General features: G+C 37.7%; 1 protein-coding gene across 10 annotated transcripts in view; it reads right to left on the bottom strand.

Annotated features, from left to right (window-relative positions):
* The window catches only part of TBC1D5 (TBC1 domain family member 5), a 595415-nt gene that overhangs the window by 441975 nt on the left and 133339 nt on the right, over positions 1 to 20101 (bottom strand). For 8 of the 10 annotated variants that reach the window (XM_086386662.1, XM_086381937.1, XM_086380405.1 and 5 more), the window contains one exon: positions 1531 to 1731. The exons of the other annotated variants lie outside the window; for them this stretch is intronic. The gene's annotated coding sequence lies outside the window, so the exon portion shown is untranslated. The remainder of the gene's footprint in view (positions 1 to 1530; positions 1732 to 20101) is intronic. 10 annotated transcript variants of the gene reach the window in all.

The raw sequence follows: 20101 nt of genomic DNA, 5'->3' as shown, positions 1-20101 counted from the left end.
TATTAAAGATTTTCTTCCATTTATACTTTGAAATATGACCACTGGTATCTGTGTTCTTACTGCAAAAGAACCAATAAGTGCTCCAATATCTTTCAGCAGTTTCACAGTTCTTTCCCCAAGTCATCTGATAACTTAAATCAAAAGAAATGAGAAGCACAGAGAAGACAGCAGAAAAGCAGCTGGACTGAAACAAAAAACAAATTGCCTCATTCCATTTATTTTCCCTACAAGTCAGTCATAAAGTGATCTACAGTAGGACTTTTTGAAATTGCAAAAGTGATCCATCATTGGATAGGGAAATAAATGTAATTATGGGTATCAGTATATATTAAATGAAGTATACAAAAAATGTAATAAAATAGAACACAGTATACATTCAAGGTAGCCAAGGCAGAATTGTTTCACCAACTTTTGTTAGCTTCATTTGTGCATTTATGCCTGAGGAAAATGTCTCATAAATACAAAATTTATTTCTTACTAAGGGTTGTGGTAAAAAAAAAAAAATGTGAATCCTACCTATTTGATATACCTTCAACTCTAAGTTCAATCATTCTAAATTTGCAACACCTTCAACAAACTTAATGAACATCAGAATGTAGGTAGGTAGGTAGGAAGGTAGGAACGAAAGAAAGAAAAAAGGTAAAGAAAAAGGAAAAGAGATAAGAATACAAAAAGTAAAGTCTTCAATAAGAAAAGGGCTGAAAGTATTCTGGTGTGAAAATATTTTAAAGCCCAATGCAAGTTTAATTAAGAAAGAAGGAAAACAATGAAGAAAAAGAAAAGACTGGAAGTTGGTGGGTCAATAGATAAATGGAAAGAAATTGTCAAGGAACTCTATGTTACAGGGTAACATTATGCCCTGACTGAGTCTGCAATCTAAACTCAGTATAAGTGTATAAACACATACATACACATATACACATACACGGAGAAGGAAATAGCAACCCATTCTAGTATTCTTGACTGGAGAATTCAATGGACAGGGGAGCCTGGTGCGCTACGGTCCGTGGGATCACAAAGAGTCGGACATGACTGAACACACAGCATATACACATACATACACATCAACACACATTTTCTGTACACAAATCTGTAAAACAGGTTATGATAACTATCATAAGGGTATTATTATGAAATGAACATTTATCATTCCCCAAAACTAAATCTTAATTCCCAGCGTAATGGCATAGGAGTGAGTTCTCTGTGAGGTGATTAGGTCCTGAGGGTGGAGCCCTCATAAATGGGATTGGTGCCCTTATAAACAGAGACCGTAGAGAACTCTTTTATTCTTACACCGTGTAAAGACAGCAGGAAGACGCCCATCTATGAACGAGCATGTGGATCCTCACCAGACACAAAATTTGCTAGCATCTTGATTTTAGACATCCCAGTTTCCAAAACAGTGAAAAATAAATTTCTGTGATTTGTAAGTCACACAATCTATGGGATTTTTGTTATAGAAGCCAGACTAAGACAGATGTTAATAGCACTGAACTTAAAATGTACGTTTTGAAATTAACATATACATACCTTTCAGGAAAACTTTATTGATCCACAAATCTAACTGACACTTGCAAATGCATGTTCCTGTTACGGCCCACAGACGATGGCAGGCTCTGTGCAACAGAATTCTCCAATAAAATCTTGGTTGGCCAATAGGAAGTAAACAGTCAAGAAACAGAGATCAGCTGAGCTCTGCCTCAGCTGAGCTTCAGGATAAACAGCAAATACCTAGAAGAATAAATAAATAAAATAGCTTCAAATATGCCTAGCCCTATGCAAAGGAGTCAAAGCCATCAATGCAAAAAGCTGAAAAAATTTATGCCATATTTTTGGCTCTTAGGAGACAAATGTTAGCTTATACATTAATCACCCTTTCCATCATCTAAAATAGAAGAAAGAAACTCACTTTATAATACTCACAGCATTATAATACCAAAAAAAACCTAAAACACCTCAATATAAAATACATCACCTCTTATCACTTTGTTTCACTGACATGAAGTAAAAGTGTTCAAATAAGAAATGCACTACTCTAATACATAATAAAATAATAAGTATTAAAATTACATAAGCTAGAAAATGGAAATCTGACATTTTAAAACAAATGTGAAAAAACTCCACTGAAAACTAATTCCAAAGTACTAGTAAAATGTAAAATTAGAATACAGTTGTATCAGTGTGGCAAGTAAATATTATTTGTGAATTAAAAATTAACTTCCATAGCCTTTTTGCCTTCAGAAAAACATTTATCACCTTTAGTAATATACTTTAATACACTTCCACAAATCCTATCTGACAGGGATACATCTCTACATAAAATTTTCAAGAATATCCACAAAATTTCTTAAATATCTATCTAAAGTAAAGAACCTCTAAAGGATAATAAATTATCAAACAATATGATCACTCTTTTCTAGATTTCATTCTGTAGTAGCTTATAGCTTATTGGTGACTCAGCATATGCACAAAAAGACAATACTTAGGCAATAAAAAGTAAAATATAAATCAAAACCATGGAATTGAAAAGCATTATAACAGGTATATATGAAACTTCTGGGATCAAAAGAAATTACTTAAAACACATTTTAACATCATATGCTACTAAAACCAAATAACAAAGTATGATTTCTAAAGACTACAAATGAATGTAGCATTGATCACTACATAGATTTACAGAAACTGTTTCATGCTCCTGTAACTGAATATAATTCATGTTTTGTTTGCTTGTTAGATAAAGAGAATGATTTATTACATTCTGATGGAGCATTTCCTTATTTTAACTTTCAATCTTATCTGAAAAGTTACAAACAATATGTTTCTAAGTTATATAATCTATAAATGGAAAACACCCAGATAACAGCAACAGCGTCTTGGACAGCACTCCAGTCACATGGTTTTTCTGTATGGTTGAACTAAAAATTGCCGCACCGCTGAAACAAAGCATGTCTCTATTTCTCATCTTTCTCTTGTAAAAATACAGACCATTTTTATATTACGGATGTCTCTTTAAAGACATTTGAGGATCTATCAATTATTCCAACATATGTGTATGTGATGAATGTACGTTTATGTAAAACTTAGTTTAGACTGTCATACTACTGTGTCAACACTACTCAAGAGAATGATGGCTATTCCTTCAGAAAGTACGAGTGTAAACAAAGAAAAAGTAACATTATAATCAGTGTCCTCAAAAGTTGTGATTTGTTTTATTCCTAAATACTTATTTTACACTACAGTCAATTTTACACGTTCTATACTACTTGGGATTGTGGTTCACTTTCTTGTTCAGATAGGACGTGTCCATTAAAAGAGTTCACTGACATACCACCAAAGAAACCAAGAAGGAAGGACTGCAGGGAAGATCAGGAAGCAGGGATGGTTAGCTCACAGAAGCACGTGTATTATGCCTAGACTTGTTCAGCAAGCCACAAGCAGGAGGAGTGTTTACCACAGTCTCACTGAAAGGATATACCAGTTTTTCTTCCAGTTATTCTCTATGGAATTGCATAAACATTGAGAAATCTAGAAATAGACATACACATGCACATATAAAAATTATTGTCAGTGTATAAGTTACTGCTGCCCTGGGACTGCAATAATTTATGTAACATCTGTTTTCATATTTTTCTAATTTTTTTCCTAATTAACATGCATATTTAACGCATAAATGCTCAGACCACCTCTTTTTTCTGCTGACTGTGCCTCTTTATTTTTGAAGTTGTGCACTCCTAGGGAGAATTCAGGATAGATGGAAACCAAAATCTTATTGAAAGCCCTAATTTCACAATGTAAACAACAGTACTAAACCAATTTTCAAGAAAAGACTACAGGCCTTAAGAGTTTTCACAAGAACATTTCAATCTGCTAACAACAGTCCTACGGTAAATTAAGGTCAAAATACAAAAAAGTAACACAAAAGCACTATTTCAATAATATATTAATCTTCTTCATTCCTTTTTTCTAGCTTTTATAAGGGCCCTCAAAAAAAAAAAAACTTTTATAACTTCTATAGTTTCTTGTCTTGGTAAATTTTGGTAGCATTTTTAAAGTTTTATGCCTTAAGCAAATAACATAAATAAATACATCCCATTTATTTATCCTATAAATAAAAACATCCCATTTATTTATCCCATAAATAAAAACATCCCTTCCATTGCAAGGGCAGAGCCTACATCTTAAAGCTGTCAGCAGAGACTTCAGCAGTCGGTCTCAAGCTTCAGTGTCTATAAAAATCTAAGAAGCTTCTTAAAATGGAGATCCCGAAGCAGACCATCCCAAAGATAAGGATACAGCAGCGAAGAGATGACTTCAAGAAGCTTTCTCAAAGGTATCAACCAGTAACAACTACTCTCCATTTTTCAGGCGCACAATCTTCAAATTATTTGTTGAATATATATAATACTTCATTTAGTCCAATTAAACTGTACTCAACTTAATACAAAGATCTCAAATGTGTTTCTGAACCACTAGTATCAAGGTTCCTTTTCAACAGAAAGAGGAGTAATTAAACAAAAGCAGTTTTAACTATACATAAAATGTCTCTACCAAATTTGATTTTCCTTAACACAAATTTTAGTCTTGAACTAAATCACTTAGGAATTTCCATGTCAAAAGACATAGCAATGTTTAAGGGAGATGAATGGTCATAAAGGAAAATACTGTTGTATAAGTTAACTGACTAAACAAAATATGTTGTTGATAAGTAAAAAAAAGTTAAAAATATGTAAAAGTGCCTAATACAATAACAGTTATCCAAAAAAAAAAGTAAGAGTTTACATCTAACTCTCAGTGATACAAATGGATGCTAAGCATACACTGGCACCAAAGCAGCATCAAGACAGAAAACATCTGCTGTGCTTCCAGATGCCTCGGATCGCTTGGAAAAATTAAAGCACGCCCATCTTCCTTCTGCAGGCACCTCCACTGTCACTAGGCAAGTGTACACTCCGTTCACTGTCCCTGCAATCCCATTAATCTGACGGACTGGAAGGGCTGCCTAAACAGCATTCCTGAAAGACTCTAAAAAATTCTAATACTCCAAACTTCCACCCAAGGTTAATGGGAATAAAATTTTTTTAATTTTGAAGTTTGAAGATAGATGTTATTCTTTCAAGGTTTATGTATGAAGTATGAGCAGGTTAAAGTTTATTACATACTGTCTCCTGGTATTCATCTGAACCAAAGAAAACATCCACTCAGGCTTGTTTAACTACATGTATACCTGTGGTGGATTCATTTCGATATTTGGCAAAACTAGTACAATATTGTAAAGTTTAAAAATAAAATAAAATTTAAAAAATAAAATAAAATAAAAACTCCAGCTGCAAAAAAATAAATAAATAAAAATAAAAATTATAATATTAAAAAATAAAAATTAAAAAAACTACATGATTTACATTAGGAAGTTGTTTGAAAACATACTTTAGTGACAATAATATCAATATTCTAACATTATTATTGATATTTATATGGAGTATCTCACTTAATGCCACCTTACCTGCAGCCATGAAATTAGAAGACAAATGCTTCTTGGCAAGAATGCTGTAACAAACCTAGGCAGTGTATTCAAAAGCAAAGATATCACTTTGCCAACAAAGGTCCATATAGTCAAGGCTATGGTCTTTCTAGTAGTCATGTACACATGTGATAGCTGGACAATAAAGAAGGCAGAGTGCCAAAGAACTGATGCCTTTGAACCATGCTGCTGGAGAAGACTCTTGAGAGTCCCATGGAAAGCAGGGATATCAAACCAGTCAATCTTAAAGGAAATCAACCCTGAATACTCTTTGGAAAGATTGATGCTGAAGCTGAAGCTCCAATACTTTGGCCACCTGATGCCACCAGCTGACTCACTGGAAAAGACCCTGATGCTCGGAAAGATTGGGGACAGGAGAAGAGGGTGTCAGAGAATGAGATGGTTGGATAGCATCACTGATTCAACAGACATGAACTTGGGCAAACTGCAGGAGATGGTGAGGGACAGGGAAACCTGGTGCAGCCCATGGTGTTGCGAAGAGTTGAACACGACTTGGCAACTGAACAACAAAACCCCCACCCTACCTTACACCAAAACAAACAAACAAAAACAGTTAATAAGAACTTAAGGGAACTAACTTGTCCAAGACCTTATCACTAAGAAATCTGCACCCAGAGGCCACATGGTCTTAACCACAGTTTCATGCCACTTCAATTCAAAGCAATTATAAGTGTAATATGTAACTCCCCTTAGTTTCACAAATCTTTATATAGGCAATGATCCCTAAAGTACTGACACAGTCTAAATCCGTTTCTTTGATTTTTATGGTAAATGAAATACTTCCAGGTTGTCCTAATTATAAAACGTATCTTCATTTCCAAAATCACTCTTCATCTTAGAGCTCTTATAATAGCATATGATGTTTCTGTTGTTTAGTTGCTAAGTCGTGTCTGACTCTTGCAGTCCCCTGGACTGTATATTTTCTCTCAAACAGTCAGGCTCATTTTTCACAAATGGTACCAAGTTAGACCCCCACACAAACTTAAGCTCCAGGCAAAACAGACACCAATGGATGTATAATTAAAGAAGAGAAAACTTCTTATGATTTGAGTATTATACCTTCTTATTTTTCTCTTGATGGCAACGTAACCTCACTTCTTTGTATCCTGATCCATTTAGGGTCAAGCTTGGATATTAAGTTCAAATTAGCTTACAAATAAGAAACAGATCAGTCTCAATCACCCTAAATAAACCAAAAGAAGTTGAGTCATTTCTGAGAGTTGCTTTCTGAGAGGTCCGTTTCCATATCGGGAGAGCAGTCTAAACCCCCAAGATGAGTTAGAAAATTCCCAGGACTGTGGTTACCATAAAAAAGAGACAGATTCAACCTGACTCAAAAAGATGAAAAATTCACTTAAGCATATGTTAGTTTTTGTGCATTTCTTATGGCAGACATGAGGCATGGGACTTTTCAAAGTAGACATCCTTCACAGTACAATAAGGATACAAACACACTTTAAGTATTCCTCTTTTAAGTATGTTCCTGTAACTAAGATGAAAATAAATAAGATTTCTGAAGAAATTATTTTAGATTAAACAGAGTCCAACTTTAAGCATCATCCATAATTTTATTCTGTATTTTAAATTCTCAGTTCCAGACTTGTTAAATTATTTCACATCTCATTAACTACTCCTCCTTATGTTATTCCATTTGTTTCAGAGTTCCTTTTTCAATCTATTGCCTTTTTGTAACATCACCTGCCTGACACCTTTTATCCAATAAAAACTCTATTTTGTTCAAACTGCAGAGAGAAAAACTCAAACCATAGTTGATTGCACTGGAGGAAAACCTATGAAAAGTAGTCACTGTTCCAAGTTATTTCAGAATTCTGAGGAAGCTTTAGTTTTCAGAAAATAGAAGTGCACAAAACTAATTAAAACCAGAACAGAAAAGTTAGCTCTACAAAGGACTCAGTTATTTAACACATGTATTTTTTCTTCATTGTGGCTCAAGACTTTGTCATCACTTACTTTACTACCGAACTATTGTTCCTTTATTGGCCTCCCTGCCTATAAGCACCTTGTCAAAAAGAAATAAAAGAAACCTAAACTGGATCATGTTGCTACTGATTAGCAGTGTAGAAAAATACCCGAATCAATGACTGGGTGGTTAGTATTTTAGGGCTTCCCAGGTGGCACAGTGGGAAAGAACCTGCCTGTCGACGCAGGAGACACGGGTCCATGCCTGAGTCAGGAAGATCACCTGGGGCAGAAAATGGCAACCCACCCCAATATCTTGCTGGGAGTATTTTCTGGACAGAGGGGCCTGGCGTGCTACAGTCTTTATGGTCGCACAGAGCTGGACATGACCGAGCGACTGAGCACAGCACAGTGAGCACTGAGAAAGATAATTCCAGGAGGAGGACAGAATGCTGACCACCGAGCTAGCACAGCAGCTACACAGATGGAGGAGCAGAGACAGACACGAGACAAAGGGTGGCTCCCAGAAGCAGAGACGGACGAAGGGAAGGACTGCAGCAGACTCCCCAGGTTCCCAACCCAGCAGGCAGGCAGATTATCTGTGCCATAAAAGGAGGTTTTAAAAATTTTAAGGTGAGAGGAGAAAGAGATAAGAAAAAAGGCTGATTAAGAGTAAAAGCACAAACTACTGAATACTCATGACTTCACATACATGCCTACTTCAGAATCCTGCCTCCTGAAAAAGGGATGCTGAGGACCAAGTAAGTAACAAATGAGCAGTCTCAACTTTAATTCTGCTCACTTCTGTAATATTAAGCAAACTAACTTCACTGACTAAAACGAAATTTAGAAAACAGATCATGCCACTAATTCCTCATGTATTTGAGGTTTCATTTTATTTTAGAAAGGCTCCTCAGCTCTGGACACACCAGTTCAAGCCTAGAAATATCTCCAATTGATACTCTCTTTAACATTGTTGCCAAGGTGTGATCTCTATAATTCACATATCTCACTTTGAGCTACTTGTTGGTATAAATTATCCAGCTGAATTTTAAATTTTGTATTGTTACTTGTTTAGTGAGTTTGAAACTAATAGTTCAGCAAAACAGAGACAGAAAGATCACACATGTATCAATGTGATAGGCATTAATTTAAGATTAAACTTTCTAAACGACTAATTTCTAAATAGTTTTCAACAGGTTATCCCTGATAGACCATGCATACATATATACTGGGGAAACAAACATATTTTTAATGGCATGCCTTCTCAAATATCTCCAAATTAGTGTTCAGGTTGGCCAAAAACACATCCAAAGCCTTATTAGTATAAATGTACAACAAATACAGAAAACTCTCAGAATAAGTTTTCAAAAAGAAAATTATTATTCTAAGAATAAATGATAATAAAACTTATAGAAAATTCAGATCTATGGCCTATTTCACCCCACATCCAAAACTGACATAACCACTTGGAAAGAGTTCCAAAGAGATTATCCAAACACTTGTTCAAAGCAATTCCAGAATTTCCTTATGAAGAACTCATCACTCTTGCCAGAAGGCTAGACTTGTTTCGGACACCGGAGTTCTTCAGTCAGAACATGTTTAAAATGAGGGAGTACGTTTTAGATTTAAGCCACTTTTATAGCTGTTAAAACAAAGAAACACTACTGACTAGAAAACAGCTCACAAGGTAACAAGATTCAATCATGTACATATTATGTTATTAATATGTATAAATTACTTTTAGGAAACAGAGTTTAATTCTTAAATATGAGAATTTTAAAAAATAAATACTAAGTTCAAAAAATACTGTGGTGTATTTTTTTTTTTAAACTACGAATCCTCTATTTGACCCTACAATCCCAGGGATGGGGGAGCCTGGTGGGCTGCCGTCTCTGGGGTCGCACAGAGTCGGACACGACTGAAGCGACTTAGCAGAAGCAGCTTAGTCTGTCTTGATTTCTACTGAACCAAGATTTGATGCCTAGAAACCACGTAACATAAGTTTTTTCATTTGTAAGCTATGATACTCTGAGTTCAGCTTAGGCTTCCACCTGTCCCGAACATCCATCTATAGATTGATTCAGTTCTCTTCAGTACTAAGTTTACTTCTTATAAAAAATTTCTCACCAGAGCAAGAACTATTTGCAAAGCAGCTGAGCTGCATTTTCTAATGGACTGGACTTCCAAGCCTTCACACAATTAATATTGCCAGTGTGTCTGTATGAATGACTCACAAACTTGATTTTGTTTAATATTTAATTTATTTATTTGGCTGTGCCAGGTCTTCATTACGGCACTCGGGACTGTAGTTGCAGCATGTGGGGTCTAGTTTCCTGACCAGGGTTTGAACCCAGGTCCCCGCATTGGGACCACAGAGTCCCAGCCACTGGATCATCAGGGAAGTCCCTTGATTTTGTTTTAAAACAGTCAAGCTCTTAAAATATAAAAAATATTAGTTACATAATATCATACACTTCTACAAAACCATACAATCCAAACATACACGAGCAAACTTTAAGGAGAATTTACCTAAGAAAATCCCAGAGTTTTCAGGACTTCAAGTCTTAGCAGAAATGAATTATATGTACTAAAAATGTTTAGTTTAACCTGGCATTTTTATAGCAACTAGAATTCTGCTGTTGAGAATTTTCTGAACTTACAGCTCATTTTGATCATGCCAGGTTGCTTGGACACAGAAAACAGGAGCAAATATTTTTAAAAAGAAAAATGATAGTCTTTCAGGAACCAGAAAATGTGATCAGATAGGAGAACAAAGTTCACCATACATGGAGGCTCATTTTATCAACTTGGGTGATTAAAGATCAGATGAGTGTGTATCATTTTGGGGAAGCACAACAGTAAACATTAACATGTACATAATAGCATGCGCGACTGCGGCAGACAAGTCTTGTGAGGTTTCTGCGATTCATGCAAACAAAGGGGAGGGGGGCTTTGTTAACATCCAATAATGCAATACGGGAATTGTGTTTACATCGCATATAATAATAGATGTTTTCATGATACTGAATAGACTTCTTCACACAAAGATGAAGATCATTCACCAAATTATTGTGACTACTGTATTATATCCTGAAAAATAATGATAAATCATACAAGCCTGCTCTGTAATTCCTGGTCCATTTATCTTGCTAGTCTCCCTCTTCTAAACTGTGATACACGAGAGCACAAGAAAAATGGATTTCTTATTTCATCACTGCCCTACTGTCCACCTCCCTGCCCGTTCCTCCATAAAGTCAATCATGTTTCTTAGTAGGATTTAATTTTCATCAAGTATTTTTATTTTTTTACTCAAATATTTGGTTACCTATGATAAATGAAGTATGAGACTATTATAGTAAGTATAACATCAGATAAAGGACTGACACAGCATTTTGGTAAGGAAAATCAGGATTAGTAATTATTAATTTATACGGAAATTTTTATTTCATAATTTTGAATATACAAATTAAAATAATTAGCATAAGAAATGTTTGGTTTACTGTAATTCAAGATGACAGAATTATATTCCTTCAGAAAAGTTAAATATAGCACTTTACAATACTAAAGCTTTATAAGGGTGCAGCTCACACATTTTAAAAACCTTGTTTAAATCACACATACACTTTTGACAAATGGGTAATTATTACAGTGACAAAAACAACAATAATGACAAAAAATAACCCCGAAGTACTAGGTCATATCAGGGCCCCAAGAAGGATCCCAGTACACACCAACGGCTGCCGATAAAACAGGAAACTCCAACTCTGGCTAAACTGCACAAAACAGTAAGAAAGAGGAGAAAACTGAGAAGAAATGGCTTAATCAAATTCTCCTCCAACAGTTAATTTAATTTTACTGAGGAAAATGATTAACCATGCAAAAGCTGCTATAGTTATTAGATTAAAACCAAGTATTTTCCAGGATATCTTTTGGAAAGTAATGTACAGCTAATACTCCACAGAAATGATCCAAAAAATCAGGTAACTATTGATTTTAAAAGTAATCATTTTTAAAAATCATCTTTATTTTCAAGACAGTTAATAGAGTATTATTAGATTGAGGTTATTATAACCCATTAATACAAACTGCAAATTAACATCTCCTGTTCACTATGTAAAAACTCTGTGCTGCTGCTGCTGCTGCTCAGTCGCTTCAGTCGTGTCCGACTCTGCGCGACCCCACAGAGGGCAGCCCACCAGGCTCCTCCGTCCCTGGAATTCTCCAGGCAAGAACACTGGAGTGGGTTGCCATTTCCTTCTCCAGTGCAAGAAAGGAAAAGTGAAAGTGAAGTTACTCAGTCGTGTCCAACCCTCAGCAACCCCATGGACTGCAGCCTATCAGGCTCCTCTGTCCATGGGATTTTCCAGGCAAGAGTACTGGAGTGGAGTGCCATCGCCTTCTCCCCAAAACTCCGTAAACAGTAGTAAATAAAAATTGAATACAAACTTAGTCCATTTTAAACTTTTACATAATGACTTATGGGGCTTTCAGCCTCCCTCCAACATGATGACCTTCACTATTACTTGAACATCCATATAAATTAGAAACTGCATTATCAATTTTCTGTACTCATACAGAAATAACTCAATACACCTGGTACCTATGCTTTTTTCCCCCCGTATTTGAAACCTACAGATATCAGAGATTGTGAAGAAAAAGAAATCAAAATTGGGCTTAAAGGGAAAAAAAAGTAGAGTACATGTGCAAATTCAGAGCTGACCCTCTTACTCCCCAAATCCATTTCATTCTTGCTGATTTCTGAAGAGCTGTCATCAATCCACAACCTTCAGGATTCAAAACAAGACCTATGTAATCAAGGAGCAAAGTGTCTACTCATTTCTTGAAGAACAGACTACAAATCTTTTTATGTATGAAGTGTTCTGGAGGTTTGCTGTCAGTAAAACACTCCATATCACACAACCCATTAGAAGCAAAACTATAGCATCGTTTCAGGAGACTCAGAAAAAAAAATTTGATAATACTCAACACCATTCATGTTTTTTTTTTTTTAATCCAAAACAAATTTTAACTAGAAAAACAAGAAAACTACCTTAAAGTGATGAAGTGAATGAAATGAATCTTTCAAAAATCCATAGCAAACATAATACACAATGGTGACATTGGCATTTTCCTCACTCCAGCCTGTGAGGCAGGTAGAGCCTGTGGCATCTTTTCTACTAGAGAGACCTGAGACAGAGAGAAGTGGAGTGTGAGCCAGGACAAAAGAAACGTGGGCCTCCCACCACAGGCAGGGAGGAGAAGCTTGGCTGCTAGTTTCACAGGAGGCAGGGTCCCTTAGAGTCGGTCACTGAGTCCCTGCTCCAGGCCTGCCCTGCAGCAGCCAAAGGAGCCCACCCTGCTCTGTCTTCATAAAGGCCTTGTGGATAAGAGAGCACAGACTATCGAAATCCTCGCCTCCCTTTTTTTCTTTTCTTTTCTTTTTGTTCGGATGTTTTCACAGGTCTCACTTATAACCAACAAAGGTCCATCTAGTCAAAGCTATGGTTTTTCCAGTAGTCATGTGTGGATATGAGAGTTAGACGGCACAGAAGGCTGAGCGCTCAAGACTTCATGCTTTTGAACTGTGGTGTTGGAGAAGACTCTTGAGAGTCCCTTGGACTGCAAGGAGATCCAACCAGTCCATCCTAAAGGAAATCAACCCTGAATATTCATTGGAAGGACTGATGCTGAAAATGCTCCAATATTTTGGCCACCTGATGAGAAGAGCTGACTCATCAGAAAAGACCCTGATGCCGGGAAAGACTGAAGGCAGGAGGAGAAGGGGAGGATAGAGGATGAGACGCTTGGATGGCATCACTAACTCAATGGACATGAGTTTGGGTAAACTCCGGGAGCTGGTGATGGACTGGGAGGCCTGGTGTGCTGCAGTCCATGGGGTCGCAAACAGTTGGACATGACTGAGCAACTGAACAACAGCACTTATACCAAAGAGAAAGAATCATTAAAATCCGTATTTCTTTGAAAAATAAAACCACCACCATAGGCTGCCAGATCCCTGCCACCGTGCGGCCTGCAGAGGGATTTCTGCACTTATTCCTCACGTTTTGCTTTCTCGGCATTTTGCTTCCTACATCTGATTATCATGTGAAAATCTGGGAGGTTTCACTACTTGCTTCCAGAGGGTTCCTTCCCACTGTTTACAAACACCACAACATATAAAAGGGCCAGTTCACCATACTTGTCACTTCCTATCACTGATTCTATTTCCAATCCATGATGGATTTTGTTAAACTGCACTTATTTTACATTTTACAAAATTTTTCAAAGTATAGCAAAATACTAGCATTACTCCAACTTTTCAAAAATTTCTCATTTTGCTTATGGAACATTTTTCTTCAACGTTGTCTTTAGGAAAAGCACAAATCCTTTTTTATATAATTCCTGCCCTTTCTAAGTTACTGAAACTGTGCTCTTAAACTGCAAAGGTAATGTCCCTTCCCACGTCCTTATCGTCCCTGATGTCTCTGCAGCCCTAACATCTAAGATCTCCTTCCTAGCATTCTGACTTCTCTGTTTCTATCACTTTTTCCCCCAACAACCACTCTTCAGTTTCTGGCCTTTGTTCTGGCGCTGCTGCCTTTGAGCCTGTCCGGGCTCTCCAGGATGGCTCTCTCTGGTCCTCTAGGTTTCTCTCCGCCTTTGAGCCTGTCCAGGGCTCTCCAGGACGGCTCTCTCTGGTCCTCTAGGTTCCTTTCCGCCTTTGAGCCTGTCCAGGGCTCTCCAGGATGGCTCTCTCTGGTCCTCTAGGTTTCTCTCCGCCTTTGAGCCTGTCCAGGGCTCTCCAGGACGGCTCTCTCTGGTCCTCTAGGTTCCTCCCCAGCTCACTCCCCTCCTCCCCGCCTGCTGCCCTGTTTGAGCAGTCTCATTCAGACCCCACGCCTCCAGGTACCCGCTTCTGTCTTCATGTCTTCAGTCCTTGCCTGGATCTCAAGAACCAGACCTAACTGGCATGCAGGTAGCCCCTGAAGTCGACACTGCCCGCTGGCTGGATGAGACCCCCGTGCTGCTCTGGACGGCCCCTGTGCCAGCAGATGACAGCGTGCACTGAAGGAGGAGCACCAATTCCACACTCTTGCAATCAGCACTCTTGACAACCTGAGCGTTAGCTCTCTCTAATGCTACTTGTACACCTCCACTTTCTGTATTCTACCAAACATGTAGTCTTTACTCCTGAAGTCTCTTCTGTCTGGGTTTCCCTTTCCTTTGGCTAGAGAAAACGAGAGAGGACTGACAGATAATCAACACAACCTGAAAATGCAGCAGATAAAGACCATGAGTGAAAAAGGACCAACAAAGACGCTCAGATGTCCAGCTTTTCCAGTGAGAGACATAAAGACACCAGTCACTTAAATAAAGCTAGAGGCATTTGGGACGGGAGTTAGAGCTTACACTGTGAAGTGATCTGACATCTCAAAGTGGAAGGAGATACTAAACAGGCAGGTTGATGTGTAGATCTTCATTTCAGAAGACAGGTGTGGGTTAGCAATGTTACTCTCAGAATAACTAATAATTTATTTATAACTGTAATGAAAATTCAGGCCACAGGTTTGCTTTGAAAGCTAATATACATAAAGCTCAAAAAGATAGACTAGAATTATAAAAGCAGCAGCCTAAGACATGCTGTTAGAAATGAAGTAGAAACACAGGAGCTAGAAAACTGAAAAGGAACCAGCAGAACGTGATTTTACAGTAGCAGAAAAGCACAGTTAGAAGGAGGCATGGTCTGCAATGTTACTGAGAGGAAAAGGAAGAAAGTAAGACAAGGATAAGAACAAAGACATCCCGTGAGACTTAGTAACACAGAGGTCATAAAGGCGGCCTTCGTTTTGACAACAGGGAAACCAGAAGGGAGCTGCTGGAGGAGAGAGAGTGGAAGGTGATGAAATGAAGGTGAACAGTTGCCAGGCAGAGGTAACACCTTGGCTATGAAAGGGAAGAGAGGTATTAAAGAGTGATATATAATACACATAAATACACATGTAAATAAACAGAGTGCCTCTCAAGCCCTGGGAACAGCGCATTGTTTCATGTACTTTTATCTTTTCTCACGTGGATACCTCTCAATGTAACATTCATTCCTACTAAGGTCAAAAATAGAGAGGAAGGCTCACTATGACCACTCTTACTTTTTTCCTGGACATATTAATAATTGAAATCAGAATAGAGAAAACCACTATAAACATAAAAAATAAGAATCAAAAAAGAAAAAACAAAACCCCTTTGCAGATGACCTGATGCAGATAAGATGGAAAACCCTAGAAAATCAATGAAGAAATGAAAGAAACAAAATAATTCAGCAAGGGAGCAAGATATAAAATAAACATGCAAAAACCAGTAATACTCACATATACAAATAACATCAGATAGGATATCTAATGAATAAGAAAGCCCCATTTAAAATAGTAATAAATAATGTTAAATATACGAATAAATGGAAATGTTCAAAACTTACATGAACAAACACTCTTAAAGACACAGAAGTAGACCTAAATGATAGGGGATAGGGGGGAAAAAAATCTTGTCCCTGGCTGGTACATCCAACATCAACATGTCATAAATTTACAAATTAACTTGAGCTAGAGAATGTTATATTGAAGTTCAAATGGAAAAGAAAAATTCAGGAAAAGCACACACTGAAAAGAAACAGGCGGTGGCAACTCTCATCAAAATATACTACAAAGCCTCTGTACTTAAAACAGTGCGGTACAACTGAAGGGACAGACAGACCAGGGAAACAGAACACAAAGCCCCAAAACAGATTTAGCTATGATAAAGTGACACCTCGGAACACTAGCATTAAAGAGTGGGCTTCTAAACAAACGGACCGGCATTTGGGGAAACGAAAAAGATGACAAAAACTGGATCTGTTTCTCACACCATACACAAAAGTAAACTCTAAATAGATCAGAGATTTAAGTGTAGATAATGAAACCATACAAGCTGAGCATCTCCTATGACCTGAGAGTTATAAAAAGAAAACTCTTTCTAATGAGAACTAAAATATAAATATAAAACTTTTACATGACAAAAAGACCAGAAGCAAAATCAAAATAGAGATGACAAACCAGAAGAAAACATTTGTAGTATAACTCATTGAATAATGGTTAATATCACTACAAAGTGAAGTGAAGTTGCTCAGTCATGTCTGACTCTTTGCGATCCCATGGACTGCAGCCTATCAGCCTCCCCAGTTAATGGAATTTTCCAGGCAAGAGTACTGGAGTGGGTTGCCATTTCCTTCTCCATGGGATCTTCCCAACCCAGGGATTGAACCTGGGTCTCCCGCATTGCAGGCAGACACTTTACCGTCTGAGCCACCAGGGAAGTCCATATCACTACAAACAACTTCCTAAAAAAGACCTATAGAGAGTGGTTCTTAAACAGATGCAAAGACATTCAGCTCCACTCATAATAAAATGAAACACAAATTAAATGTACACTGAGATATCATTTTTCATCTATCAGATTGAGAACAATCCCAAACTTTCACAGTATACTGTTGGCAAGGCTGTAGGAAAACAGGCTCCTACTGGAAATGCAAAGTGGTAAACACCAACCCAGCAAAGGAACTGTGCAAGTATCTAATTAAACTACAGGAGCATTTACACTTTGAATCAGTAAGCCCATTTCCAGGAATTTTCCTGAAGATAAACCCGCAACAATGTGAAAATGCATATACACAAGTATATTCATTATAGCATTATCTGCAATTGCACAATACCAGAAATTACTTTAAAATACACATGTAAGAGACTGGTTGAATAAACCATGGTTCAGTTCAGTTCAGTTCCGTTCAGTTGCTCGGTCATGTCCAACTCTTTGCGACCCCATGAATCGTAGCACACCAGGCCTCCCTGTCCATCACCAACTCCTGGAGTCCACCCAAACCCATGTCCATTGAGTCCGTGACGCCATCCAACCATCTCATCCTCTGTCGTCCCCTTCTCCTGCCCTCAATCTTTCCCAGCATCAGGGTCTTTTCCAATGAGTCAACTCTTCGCATGAGGTGACCAAAGTATTGGAGTTTCAGCTTCAACATCAGTCCTTCCAAAGAACACCCAGGACTGACCTCCTTTAGGATGGACTGCTTGGATCTCCTCGCAGTCCGAGCGAGTCTCAAGAGTCTTCTCCAACACCACAGTTCAAAAGCATCAATTCTTCAGTGCTCAGCTTTCTTTATAGTCCAACTCTCACATCCATACATGACCACAGGAAAAACCATAGCCTTGACTAGACGGACCTTTGTTGGCAAAGTAATGTTTCTGCTTTTTAATATGCTGTCTAGGTTGGTCATGACTTTCCTTCCAAGGATTAAGCGTCTTTTAATTTCATGGCTGCAGTCACCATCTGCAGTGATTTTGGAGCCCAGAAAAATAAAGCCACTGTTTCCCCATCTTTTTGCCATGAAGTGATGGAACCAGATGCCATGATCTTATTTTTCTAATGAAAACTAATGAAATGAATGAGGAATCTCTAAAACTGATATGATTTCCAAGAGATTGATAAATGAAAACAAGCAAATTGCAGAAGAACATGTATAGTATAATATACTTTTGATAACAAAGGGGAAATAAATAATGTAAGAAATATTACCTGCTTATCTGTATAAAAGGAAGGATGAACTAAAAAAACAAAAACAAAACCAGTAAAGTTGTTTACCTATAAAGGACTGAGTAAATGGGGGATATGGAAGGACTTTTTCACACTATCTTATTTTCTGGAAAAGTCAATCATTTTCTACATATTCAAAAAATTAAATCAACAATGATGTGACGCTAAAAGAAAACTAAAATGAGTGAACTCAGCTATACTCACATTTAGGGGATAAAAAAGAAAGAAGTAATCCAAGTAATTAAGAACACGGCATCTGATTATATATACTCAGAACTGAGTGGGGTGAGGAGGAGAACGTCAAATGACTGGAACTGGCGAAGCTGCCAGTAAACATGCTCATTCTAACACCAAAATGAACCAACCATGAAACCATCTTAGATCGGTTACTGAGTTGCATGAAGAAGTTAGTGTATTAATACTGTTGGAAGCCAATGTTCTTGGTGTGAAAGAAGGAACGTGTAAATATGGAGAACTGGAAGACAAGAAAGAACCCTGTGGAAGAATTAGAGATACTGGTGTGCACTAAGATTTCTAAAAAGTGTGTGTGTGTGTATCAGTACGGATGTCTGTATGCATTCCTGTATCAGTGCAGATGTGTATATACACATACGCCCATGCTCTCTATGGGCGTTCTCTCCTCTAAAAGGGCCTAAAGCCAAGACCCCACAGTGATGAGCACAGTCCACTAATACTATTACCCCACTAAAAGCGATCAGAGTTTCTCAGGCAGGGCAGAATAGATCAGAGATAAGTCTGTGACAACTTGCTTTGCCAGAAAGCAAGAAAGCACTCAAAAATGTGATGGGGAAATGCCATGTACTTCTACTAAACCAAACTTGGACAACCTGAGCATCAAAATAAGTATTGAATTACAAACTACTGAAAAGAACAGACATCCATGAGCTCATACCAATAAGAAATGACTGAATGAATAAGTAAGTGAACCAATCAATCAGAACGGTTTTCCTTACAGAAGAAGGATGTTACTGACTAGGAGGAGGGCTGAAATTGCTAAGTCAGCAGTTTACTACCAGTATAGGAAAAACTACACTAGGCAAGAATCCTCAACAGAAGCAAAATCTAGATGAAAATTTTGATAAGAAGCAGGATATTCACATGATTCTAAAGTGTTTCCCAACTGACTGCTTATTATAGTTACAAGGAAAACAAAACAAAAACCTTGAACTTTATGGTGGAGAAATCTGGTAACATTCTGACTGATCACAGGTACCATTTCCAGTGTGCCTCTATCTGTGACATCCCAAGGATACAACATCATTTCTCCAGTCTTCTGGTTGGAATGCAGAACCCAAATCTAATCATGAGGAAACGGCAGACAATCCAAATGAGGAGTGATAGACAGACAGACAAATAAAGGGTTGTATCACTCAAAAATGTTAATGTCATAAAAACAGGCTGTGGGACCATTTCAAATCACAGAAGGCAAAAGAGACAAAACAGCTAAACACAATGTCCGGTCCTAGATTGGATACTTACTGAACGGAGAAAAACTTATGTGAGGAATATTATGGTTTCACATGAGAAATTTGGAATATGGAAAACAGATTAGATATAAATATATTCAAGTTACTGAAGCTGAATATTGTACTATAGATATAGACAAGAACATCCCTATTAGGAATATACACTGACAGGCTTTCGGATATAAATGCAATCTTTGCTCCAAGTTCAGGGGGAAAAACTGTGTGCATGTGTCCACGTGTTTGAAGGGAGGAAGGGAAGAGATGCACCTAAGTGATAAATGAGGTCAAATGTTCACAGTGAACCTAGGTAAAGAGAACACTGTTCCTAAATTATCTGGTAAGCCACCATTTGCCATTTTTTCTACCATATTATTCCCATGGGAAGCTGAAGAGAGTGAGGCCTGGTGACGTGGACTTGTCAGGAGGTGAGCCCTCTCGCTCTCACCCCAAAGTCCAGCCCTGATCTCAACTATCGCAGTCTACTGCATCTGGGATGTTAACCCGGGGGCCCGAACGTTAA

This window comes from Bos grunniens, chromosome 1 (genome assembly GCF_055505025.1).
Source record: "Bos grunniens cultivar Pamir isolate PY7600 chromosome 1, Bosgru_T2T1.0, whole genome shotgun sequence".
NCBI classification, from domain to species: Eukaryota; Metazoa; Chordata; class Mammalia; order Artiodactyla; family Bovidae; genus Bos; species Bos grunniens.
The sequence above is the reverse complement of the archived record's forward strand: the minus strand, read 5'-3'. Positions and strand labels throughout refer to the sequence as shown.